A 13269-nucleotide genomic window follows, 5' to 3' on the forward strand; every position below is an offset into this window, starting at 1 on the left:
TTGATCTACTAGTAATACATTGAGAAACCCCGGACGTCACGACTTCAACATACAATATTGCAACCATAGACCAAATTGCATAGAAAAATATCAATGAGACGGTTCAAAGCTTACAGGATTCAAAAGTACGTTTAGCAGAGGTAACGCGTCAAGACTAAATTCATTTACTACGTGTCGTGTGTGAGTTAATGACTGAATTTTGTTGATATTATGTATCGGTGGAATTCGTTTGGCACGTGTATGACATTCATGTAAATGGTTAGTTTTCAAAAGCACGTTTAGAGTCTACATTTTGGAACTGCGATGACCATCTGTTCTACGTATTCAAGCGAAAACCAATCATTGGTACCTGCAAGCATTAAAGAGACTGATAGAAGACGACTGTGGAATTCTCAGGACGAGTTCTTTTCTACAAACACATAATAAGACTGCTCCCTGAACACATCATAAAACTTGATTCACCATGACTTCTACAATAAGTGTTGCACCAAAGTCGGAGGAGAAAAGTCATAATAAGACTAATACGACCGAGAGGGTTACCAACTGCTTTTAAAGCAACCGATGTGACAAGACTAAGCACTATTTTGTACTTTAAGGAGACACGTGTGTGTGATTTAATGACTATTTCTTGGATTTGATTTTCCGGCAGATTCAGTTTGACAAATATATAAGTAACATCATTCACTCACAAGTGCTTCATTCCATGATGAATAGTTCTATACCACTGTGTGAAGAAGTGATCCGTCAAACTTTATGTGTCCTTTTTTAGAAGAAATTCCGTAACAGAAAAAGGTTTGGTTTCCATGTTTGGAAACCTGCATTCACTGACTATGCAACATATATATGTGACTGACATCCGCAAGAAAGAAACAAAATATTTTTTGAAATCTTCACATTTTGTTATACAATTAAACAAGTTAAAGTGGTCTGGATCGTAGTGCTGTATGCACAGTTTAGTGTTGATTTTGGAATGTCTAAGAGTTTTTAAACTCACAATAGATGTTTTCCAGAAGAGCAAAAAGGTCTTCACACAATAAGTCTTCCTTCTTATTATCTAATCTTGACTTAAGTTGTTACATACACTTCAAGCAAGGGTAGTTGATTATTACTGGCTCAATTGCAGGATTCGAACCTTCCGTTCTTTGGTGTTAATGGTGTCAGGTCTGGTACGCTAGCCTCCGACGCATGTTGACTTCTGGAGGCTAACTATGTAAAACTTCAAGATGAGATGAGTCTTAAAATCTTTAGTTAACACACTATTGAGACCAATGGTCCATTTCAGTGCCAACCGTTTTAACAACTTTATTTAACACATTGCTCAGACCAAAGGGCCATGTCAGGACCATCTGTGTTAACAACTTTAGTTAACATACTACTCGGATCAATGACCAAGTTCAGGTCTATCCGTGTTAACAACTTTAGTTAACCCGCTACTCAGACGAATTGTCTATTTCAGGGCCGTCCGAGTAAACGATTTTAGTTAACACACTACTAGGACCAATGGCCCTTTTCAGGTCTATCCGTGTTAACAGCTTTAGTTGACACACTACTCAGACCAGTGGTCCATTGTAGGGCAATAAAGTATTCTTGAAACAAAAAATAATCATTATTGTCAGTTTCTAGATTAAGTGTGTTATGTGTATTAGTCTTTTGTCTTTGTGTGATGAACAAAACACAGACATCGCTGTATGCTAACTTTGTAATATATGACAGTTTGTATGATGTAATACTTTTGCTCGATGTGATGACAAAAGCTTTATTATAGTCATTTATTTTACAACATCAACTGACATCACCTTTCTTCCGTGCAAATAAATTCCGAGACAGACAATTAGCATTATGACCCTTAGTTTGACATCGGTGAGAATCCTGAGATTTTTAAAATTGTTGCCCTATTAGATAATGAAACTATGATTTTCCTCCCTCGCAATAATAATCTCAAATGAGAAAGAGAATGTGTGTATGTGCATTGTATATAACCTGATAGTTAAGGCTTTATGTTTGCTCCTATACTTCTAATGCTGTTAAAAGTCTTTTGATCAAAGCGGAACGGAAGATTGAAAAATCTAATCCTCAAGTAAACAAGTCTGATCGAGAGACTTATTGTTCGAACTAACATTATTAAATATAAATATAAATCCCAGTACCTTGCTTGGTCTTAAACATGAGATTCGAATATTTTTGAAGTTGGATTTATTGTTGAACTGTTTTATATTCAGCTTCTGCAAATTGTTTCTTTCTATTTGACGTATAATAATATATTCTACTGTAATTGGATACAGGTTATCGAGCGTGGCAAGAATAGGCAATAATCTTGACTTATCTTGCGTTGGAGGCTACTGCGTGCCGGCCGATTAAAGTTGTGTAGGTCATTGATAGGAAGTGCCGAGTTAAATATAGACATGAACTAGAATCCATCTCGTCAATAAATTTTCTCCTTGCCTCATATTATACGAATAGTAAAATATCACATAAGTGCTTAACTCTCGCAAATATTGGAAATGAGCAGTAAGCAAAGAATGCTTGTCTTTCTACTGAGCTATATTGCAAAGTATCCCTAGACACACTAATCAATCGATATTTCACTTGTAATATTGGAAACCTGTGCTTAACATGCTTGACTGCAATTATTAAAGCTGAATTGTCAGTGGTTGTTTTGTTTACACTGGAAGATTACGTCGAGATACTCTTGCTGCTGTGACCCTTCTCTTTGATGACGAGGGTAAGTAATATTGTCCCTTTTCATTAAAAATTGCTTTTGCTACAAAATAAAGTAACATAATTGTTTACTTTAATACCGTGTATGGTAGTTAATAATTGTATAGTCTTGGATTAAATAGTTTTGGAACGTTAATCATACCACTTTATATACAGATAGTGCTCTTTCTCAAAGATAGCGGTTGTGGTTTCGTGCATTCACAAATATAATGAAAACGACTGTAACATATTTTGTCGTATATCTTGGAAACCACGACGATAATATTTAGATACTGATTCCTGTGGACGAAATGTATCGTTGATGTTTGTTTTCTCAATATATTACACCATGGATGGTTAGTTAATGTCGGATTACATATTTCTATTATTTTAATTCATCTATACTGCTCTCTGTCCGTTAACATCATATCTGAACAAAACATGATTCATAAAAGCTTTGAGTTATGTAATCTTTTGTATCTGCAGAGCTACGATGCAGAATTTGCAATGGTGCTAAATATCTGGACGGCTTCCACACATTTACAAATTGTTCGTCTGTTGTCGGTCACCTTTTGCGTCATCATTCATTACCCTCTTGCTGTTTATATTAGTTTGGGTCTTTGGTTTGTTTGTGTGTGAATTCAATTCATATAGCGTGTCATTTAATTGTTTAAAACTAAGCATGTATTCCAGAAAGATTTTTCAAGGTTAATTTTGAGAAATTCTTCCGTAATAGACTCTGACAACTTTACGTCAATGGGAAGGTAAAAGCTGAGTAAAAGAACTAATTTTACTACCAGAAAAAAACTCGCATGTTAAAAGCTTGAATATGAGCAATATGATTTCATGTAGTCCATATGAGCTGAATAGAGAGGTATTTGAAGATAAAGAATACGGTCATGATAAATATTCTCACGGCTTTCTTTTACTATTACGACAGAAGGTAGTTTCAAGAGATTGCACTCTGAAAGTTTTAATCTTTTACGACACATACGAGCAAAATAAATGGGATGTAAAAACGTAACAATTGTAAACTACCATCAATCCCATGGTTGGTATTGCATCAGATAAACTTCGCTAAAGTCACAGTGACTGTCACGTGTCATCACTCATGTCAACACATCCAATATTGTCAGTTTTTTTTTTTTAAATAACCAAGTGATTTCTTCATTGCTTTATTTATTATCTGATTAAATATTACAGATATCTCATTAATGGTCACATAGATATACGTTTAGCTTGTCCAGTTAGATGTACGTTTGCCAGACACATTCTTGTCTCTGTCTGCAGAATGTGTATCTGGATTGAGAAGTTTGCACATATCGGTCTGGAGAACATACAGTAAATATATGACCCCATATCAGTTTGGGGAAAATGCTGTAAAAAGTGGTCCATTTAATCAGAACATAGGGTTAATATGCTTGTAAATGAGTTATCGGACATGTCTCAGGATTTTGTTGGGCAGCAACATGCAATATATATGGTTGGCCCGAGTCGTGCTTAAAGTGTCGAAAAGTGTATTTAAGACGTTTGTAAGAAAAAGTGACTTGAGATAATTGTATCAAATTATCATTCTGATGTGCAGTTGTTTATATTGTAATGTATCCTAACTGAGAAAGGCATGGAAAGCCAATGTATACATGGCCGAATACATGGTACACCTGAAATGGTCTGAGATGGTTTGCATCACACAAACTCTAAGTTTATCCAGCGCAACTTTGTCAATTGGCAAAGAAATCATGAGATTTACTTTTGTGAATGGATTGAATGAGTTTTGAATAAGGAAAGATGTAGAAGCCGTTAAGTTTGTGCATCTATCTATCTATCTATCTATCTATCTGTCTGTCTGTCTGTCTGTCTGTCTATCTATCTATCTATCTATCTATCTATCTAAGACCCTTATGAACAATGCATGCCCTTGATTTGTTAATGTTCAGTTCAACACACACACACACGTTTGTCGCTACTTTGTGCTCCCGACAGCAAAGAAAACAAATGTTTTTTACTATGTGTTCTAACACTTTATACAAACAAAAATGATAATCGATGCACTTCATATATTCCAGCTTAGCAACAAAACATATTATTATCAGTTTTAAACAATAAACACTCTACCAAACCCCAAAATAAAACTATTAACAACAATGAAGAATAGTCATATTTGTTTCAAACACCTCTTAGACGAGTACAAAATAATAATCACAGCCCACAACAGTAACAACAATAATAAATAAATAGTAAAACGTCATAAACAGCGCTTTCCTTGAGTTAATTAACTGGTGTAACTTTCTAGATCAAACAAAGGCAAGGACGTTCAAGTAAAAATGTCACGTACGTCCAGACGATGAAGATTTGTGCTGTAATATATTTTGGCGAAATAGATGGCGTTAGCAAAAGTTGGTGCAGATCCAGGCAAGGAGACGCGGGGCGAAATCTGAACTCCTCTCCAAACACCTTTTGCAACAAAAAAAGCTAAACAGCAACAAATTAGCAGGATCGATACACTTCGACAGTGGTGGCTAAAAGCAGCAAAACGATAACAATACTTTCAAAACTGAGGAGAAAAAACCTGCATGACATGTGGATTTTGTATTCCACACAAGATCAAAATAAGAACTAAAACACCTCACATCAAAGTGAAAAATAAGATGCCAAATATTAAAAACATTGTAAGTCGACTACAATGTAGATAATCTCCAAAAATGGTAATAAATAACGTAGAAGAAAACAAACGAAATGACAATAAACATATACAGCAGATTCAAGTGTTAACGACTACACGCTTGTCTACGAGATCGTTAGCAAAATAAAGTTAAACCAACATAGACGTTAATGCAATCATGAGCACGTTACACTTCTTATAAACTATTCCAAGAAAGTATATTAGATGTTCACACAACTGTTTTAACATCTCTGCATTGTTAATGTACCAAATTTTATCAAGAACAAATTTAATGCACCATAGAACCTAATACCAGAACGAATTAATTCATAATTCATCAAACGCATTTGTATGAAGTAAAATCACTTAAACCTTTTATAGTGTGTATATATGAAGAGTATGTTGATTTTCAAAGAACATTCATTTGATAAAGAGCTACAACAAAATCAACATCAAGAGAACAACCAGTCAACCAAAACAACCAGTCAACCAAATGAACCAGTCAACCAAAACAACCAGTCAACCAAAACAACCAGTCAACCAAACCAACAGTCAACCAAACAACTAGTCAACCAAACCAACAGTCAGCCACAAAAGCAAAATGAGAAGCATCCTAATGATATCTGTATGTAACGAGTGATGTCCTGAAAATGGGTAGTAGCTTCGGATAAAATAACGATTTAAAAAAATTCAGATGCTCATTTAATTGCTGTTAAACCATATAATTAATTCCAAGGTGTGATACCATATAATTAATACCAAGGTGTAAAACCATATCATTAATACCAAGGTGTTAAAGCATATCATTAATTCTAAGGTGTTAAACCATATCATTCATACCAAGGTGTTAGGCAATATAATTAATACCAAGGTGTTAAACCATATCATTAATACCAAGGTGTTAAAGCATATAATTAATTCCAAGGTGTTAAACCATATCATTAATACCAAGGTGTTAAACCATATCATTAATACCAAGGTGTTAAACCATATCATTAATACCAAGGTGTTAAACCATATCATTAATACCAAGGTGTTAAAGCATATCATTAATACCAAGGTGTTAAACCATATCATTAATACCAAGGTGTTAAACCATATCATTAATACCAAGGTATTAAAGCATATCATTAATACCAAGGTGTTAAACCATATCATTAATACCAAGGTGTTAAACCATATCATTCATACCAAGGTGTTAGACCATATAATTAATACCAAGGTGTTAAACCATATCATTAATACCAAGGTGTTAAACCATATCAGTAATACCAAGGTGTTAGACCATATAATTAATACCAAGGTGTTGAACCATATCATTAATAACAAGGTGTGACACCATATAATTAATACCAAGGTGTTAAACCATATCATTAATGCCAAGGTGTTAAACCATATCATTAATACCAAGGTGTTAAACCATATCATTAATACCATGGTGTTAAACCATATCATTAATACCAAGGTGTTAAAGCATATCATTAATTCCAAGGTGTTGAACCATATCATTAATACCAAGGTGTTAAAGCATATCATTCATACAAAGGTGTTAAGCCATATCATTAATACCAAGGTGTTAAACCATATCATTAATACCAAGGTGTTAAACCATATCAGTAATACCAAGGTGTTAAACCATATCATTAATACCAAGGTATTGAACCATATCATTAATAACAAGGTGTTGAAGCATATCAATAATACCAAGGTGTTAAAACATATCAGTAATACCAAGGTATTAGACCATAAAATTAATACTAAGGTGTTGAACCATATCATTAATAACAAGGTGTTAAACCATATCATTAATACCAAGGTGTTAAACCATATCATTAATACCAAGCTGTTGAACCATACCATTAATACCAAGGTGTTAAACCATATAATTAATACCAAAGTGTTAGACCATATCGTTAATACCAGGGCGTTAAACCATATCATTGATACCAAGTGTTAAACCATATAAATAATACTAAGGTGTTGAACCATATCATTAATACCAAGGTATTGAACCATATCATTAATACCAAGGTGTTAAACCATGTCATTAATACCAAGGTGTCGAACCATATCATTAATACCAAAGTGTTAAAACACATAATTCACACCAAGGTGTTAAAACATTATTAATACCAAGGTGTTGAACTATATCATTAATACCAGGGTGTTAAACTATATCATTAATGCCAAGATGTTAAGCCATATCATTAATTCCAAGATGTGAAACCATATCATTAATACCAAAGTGTTAAACCATATCGTTAATACCAAGTGTTGAACCATATCATTAATACCAAAGTGGTAAACCATATCATTAATACCAAAGTGTTAAAACATATAATTCACACCAATGTGTTAAACCATATCATTAATTCTAAGGTGTTAAACCATATCATTAATACCAGGGTGTTAAACCATATCATTAATACCAAGATGTTAAATCATATCATTAATTCCAAGGTGTTGAACCATATCATTAATACCAAAGTGTTAAACCCCATATCATTAATACCAAGGTGTTGAACCATATCATTAATACCAAGATGTTAAAGCATATAATTAATTCCAAGGTGTTGAACCATATCATTAATACCAAGTTGTTAAAGCATGTCATTAATACCAAGGTGTTAAACCATATCATTAATACCAAGATGTTAAACCATATCATTAATACCAAGGTGTTAAACCATATCATTAATACCAAGATGTTAAAGCATATAATTAATTCCAAGGTGTTAAACCATATCATTCATACCAAGGTGTTAAACCATATCATTAATTCCAAGGTGTTGAACCATATCATTAATACGAAGGTGTTGAACCATACCATTAATACCAAAGCGTTAAACCATATAATTAATACCACTGTGTTGAACCATATCATTAATACCAAGTGTTAAACCGTATCGCTAATACCAAGGTATTAAACCATAGTTTAAGAATATCATTAATACCAAAGTGTTAAACCATGTAATTAATACCACGGTGTTGAACCATGTCATTGATACCATTTGTTGAATCATATCGGTAATACCAAGGTGTTAAACCATGGTTAAACCATATCATTAATACCAAAGTGTTAAACCCTATAATTAATACCAAGGTGTTGAACCATATCATTAATACCAAGGTGTTGAACCATTTGTTCCAACGGCTTATAAACAGTCAGAGCCAATATGAGGAAAAAAAGCAAAGAACAGTAAAATGAAGATAATGTGGGCAGATATTATATCAATATCAGATTCTTGGACGTTCAAAGGACACGTGCCTATTCAGAAATACCAAGGTAAACGAAATGGACAACAAAACTGCGGAGCCTTTCAGTGAAGCGCCAAAACATAATGTTATTATGAAATTGCCAAGCAACCATTTATATTGAAACCAATGTTTATAGGAACAGATACATTTGCTTTTGAAGTAGTTAGCAAATCTTTAATAGTACTAATTGTTTTAGGTACGTAAATGGCAGGCGCACTAATACTAAACGAAGTCATACTACATGAGCATTTAGAAAAGAGAACCAATTCGGCCAGATTTCCCAAATAATTAGTCTAAAAGACTACCAATAATATCAAGTATGATAACCGCTACTTTCTTTTTTAACTCCGGCAAATAAATCGTTTCAACTCATTTTTTAATTTGCCAAAAAAAATAAATAACTTTTGCTCTGAGGCAGACTTAGTGGAGTACACGATGCAGGAGGGCGAGTTGAGGTTGAGGCGGATAGGAGTTCGACGCTGATGAGAAACAGCGGTAACAGTAGCGGTACTTGTTTTCAACCTTGCTGTGAAATGAATACCTGATGATATTGTCACTGCTTTTGATGTAGCTATAACAACTATTATTGTACTCTTCTTTGAACAACAATATTAGTCGCTTGCAGAGCGGATTTTGCTTATGATTTCTTTACCTTCTTTCCTTGTTAGACATTTAAATGTTTGCAATTATCTATATTTTCCATTAATTCGGACGTCATCATTTTAACTCTCTGAAGCTTCTTTCTTCTTATATTGTTCACGATTATTACTCTCCTCCTTAATGTTTCCTTCAAGTCTTGGTATCTGTTCGTCATGATATTCGAGGAAATTTCAGCAGTTGGCGCTATTATCCTCACATTTTTCTTCGAGTTTGTGTGGCAAATAAAGTTTCAGAAATTTCTACCTATTTATTTTCATACATGACCAATATGTTCAATGAAACCTCTGTAAACAAATTCAGCAAACCAATTATTGCAGAGTAGACGGTGTGGCATTATGTTGGTCACCTATCTAACGCAAATACCTAATTCATCCTTACAACCTGAAGGGAGTAATTCGACTGGAATCTGTACCACGCCAGAGTTCACTGACGGAGGATCAAATAATTGCTGTTAATGTATGATACTACTATACAAAGAGTTGTGGAGCGTTGCATGAAATTGTGTAGCGTTGCAAGAAATTGTCCTTACTTGGACCAAATTTCTAAAATAGTCCTTATTTAATCCTAAATGTTTCCCAAGGGATGATAATGGACTTCTATGTGGCTTTGTCAATCAACCTTTGTGCTGTTCCATGTAATACGCATTCGTTGAGCAATCTGCCTTCTGCTGCTTGTGATTGTTTGTCTTCTTTATATCTTGTGCTAAAGATTTTAATATAACTGAAGACTGTTTTGTTACAAGTTGTTAATTTATGAGTGGATGTTTGTAACCCTAATTGACAACTCTGACGAAAATGGGTACACTACTTTTTTCCAAACGTAAAACAATAATTAGTCAATCAAATTTTGCACACAAAGGTACGTGGAATAATGATAAAGAGTTACATGAATATTAAATACCATTAAAAAGGAGTCACTCTATTAATAAAAAAATTAGCTAAATGTTTGTTCTGATTAACACAAGTATATTATTATATAACGTTTTCAGAAGCGGTTTCATACGGGAATTGTGAATTCATTTGGTCACAAGCTTTGCAAACTAATACACAATCTGACTGCAGTCCTCGGATTAATCAAGCAACACGCATACATAAATAATAACAATTGAATGTTTTATATTTAATTTGTGCTTTGAAAAACAAACATTTAAGAAATCGAGAGTTCTGACTACACGCGTAACCGTTTCTCAGTGAGTTTTGTTTAATTCATTTTGCTAGAGTTTTCTTCAAACATATGATGGCATAACTGGTTTCATGCAGTACCAAAATGGATGAAATAATTAATATCATAGACAGCATCTGGGCATCTTGCCGATGATCAAGTATTATTTCTAAATTTGGCAATGTTATTCACGAAATCGCAAGATTTGGAATATCGGGCACAAAACCGGTTTTAAATTCCATCCATCCATACAACCCATCCTTATTACCATCCACTTCCTCGACTTTTGAAAACAGAACGTCGAACTGGATTTCGTTTTTCTGAGGGAGAAAATAATGACGGTAAATATTGCCATTTTTATAATCTTCAAAGTAGTTAAAATGCTTTGTCAGCTAACATTTACAGCGAAACTTCAAAATATAAAGAAACGTGTTCATTTGGTGGGAGCATGTTGCTGATTCGAACGAGTAAGAGAACGGAAGCCCGTCTTTGTTTCTTTTTCCTCTCTTGTTTGGCCAAGTATTCATTGCATGTCTTTTATCGACTTGCAATGAAATGGTGTCTTTGGTAAATTATAGATGTGTTACCCTGGCATGCTGGGATAGGTGAGCGCTTAGTATGTTTCACTATCCTATAGGAGCGAGATATCGTACTATAAAGTTTAATTCCGAACAACGGGAACAACGGTCACATTATGTACTCATCTGACAGAATGCATATCACAATGTATAATTATGTAAATGATCTGTGATACACATTTAAATAGCGAAACGTTGTGCAACACTTTGAGGTACACTCGTGTAATATGGGGTTAATCGAAGTACCCCTCATTGGCTAAAAAAAATTTAAAAATATAGTGATCTAATTTTTTAAACTCTTTTTTCTTGTTTCATCTTTCGTCCATCCTCTTGTTATAAATTTTTCAAAATGAATTTATCGTTTATCTGTGTCTCCGTATTTTCATACTTAAATGCGTGCAACAACTGATCTATGTGCCATATTATTGATTAGGCCCATCTTAAATGTAGATGGCAAAACACCCTTGGTTAGTATTATTGATTAGCCCGGTACTTCAAAACATGTGGCAAATGACCCATGTGCCCTATTATTGATTAGCTCTATATTAAATGTAGGTCACAAATGACCTATGGGCAGTATTATTAATTAGCCCCATACTTAAATGCATGTGACAAATAACTCAAGGGTTCTATTATTAATTATTCCCATATAAAATGTACTCGTCAAACGACTCATGGGTAGTTTTATTGATTAGCCCCGTACTTAAATGCATGTGGTAAATAACTCGAGGGTCCTATTATTGATTAGCTCCATACTAAATGCACGTGGCAAATAGCAAAAGGGTTCTATTACTGATGAACCCCATGCTTAAATACATGTGACAAATGACCCATTGGTTAACTCCATACATTCATGAAATATGTCTTTCTTTGTTTCATCAACAACTAAGTTTTACATCGCTGTGATAAAAGGTTGTTTGCAAAACCCATCGTTTTTGTTGAGCAATATGTAGCTATTTTACAACAATGCAAACCACTAAGGGGCTTCGGGCGGCCTATTGATCGAAAGTACTCGCCTTTATCGACCACTGGAATCTCACCTCTGTCAGCGTGAGTCTTAGGCTTGGCTTTTTGTGGGTTCGTGAGAAAGACTGACTGTAATTTCCCTTGGGTTGGTGGTTTTTATCGAGAATTTCATGATTCTGCTTCCACAGTTATACTGGCCGTCATGTGCTGACTATAATGCACTGAAAAATGGCGTTAAACCCACAATAAACGACACGATAAAGATATTCAGTTCATAACCTATTTTAAACAGGAATACAACCTAGAGCACTAGATTTAAAGTTTGACCTATTTGATTTGCATGATCTTGTAACAATCCTAACAAATCACTATCTCTTATGTTGGCGTGTCATGACCCACCGGCGTATCACGATATGTATATATCTCAGTCTATTGACAGTTTTGTAATCACTACCACGGATTACTATATTCATTACCATTGATACTTACATTCAGCATAAGTACATTCAACATCAAGGATAGCTGCATTCGACAGTTACTGACACGTACATAGAATTACATGCTCAGTTCGTATTTTTGTGTTTTTCAAGTCTGCAAGTGTATTGCACAAATGGTAATGAAATTGAAAGAAGAAAACATTTAAGAAACAAATTGATACGCAGCAACATAACGATATTGCACCACACAGACGCGTAGTTGTTAACAGCTATAGTTGATACTTTTAAAACATGGATTCAGTTTTGCGAAGACGATTGCATTTTATAAATGTTACACGTTCTACTTCCGTTCGTACTCTTCCCAATGCGCTATTCATATGAGCACTAAAGACCTCTGGACAGAACCTGCACTGCCACTAACACAGCACTGACAGCTACCACTGATGATATTTCAACCATCATTATTACGACCACCGCCACTTCTTAAACTAATACTAATAGTACGGCTACATTTATTAATAATGAAAAAAAAAGAAGATGAAAATGAGTATTGCGATATACAGAATAAATTGTGCTAAAATAATAACATGATGAAAACATAACCAATAATAATGACGATTGTTTTATATATATATATATATATATATATATATATATATATATATATATATATATATATATATATATATATCTAGAGAGAGAGAGAGAGAGAGAGAGAGAGAGAGGGGGAGATAAATGTTTTCTTACTTGGTAAGACCATAAGCAGCATCCGTATCCAGAGTAGTAGCGGTTACAAAGTTATGTCTTCGTTTTGGCATAGTTTGCTACATATAAAAAATATTATGTGCTC

At 34.0% G+C, this 13269-nt stretch overlaps 1 protein-coding gene across 1 annotated transcript in view; it reads left to right on the forward strand.

Moving 5' to 3' along the window:
* Window positions 1–2575: 2575 nt before the first annotated feature.
* Window positions 2576–13269, forward strand: part of LOC149779274 (coadhesin-like) — a 65654-nt gene continuing 54960 nt past the window's right edge. The window contains exon 1 of the mRNA XM_089939868.1: window positions 2576–2722. The gene's annotated coding sequence lies outside the window, so the exon portion shown is untranslated. The remainder of the gene's footprint in view (window positions 2723–13269) is intronic.

The sequence above is a fragment of the Sinohyriopsis cumingii genome, chromosome 17, assembly GCF_028554795.1.
Source record: "Sinohyriopsis cumingii isolate HCF-2022 chromosome 17, ASM2855479v2, whole genome shotgun sequence".
Taxonomy (NCBI): domain Eukaryota; kingdom Metazoa; phylum Mollusca; class Bivalvia; order Unionida; family Unionidae; genus Sinohyriopsis; species Sinohyriopsis cumingii.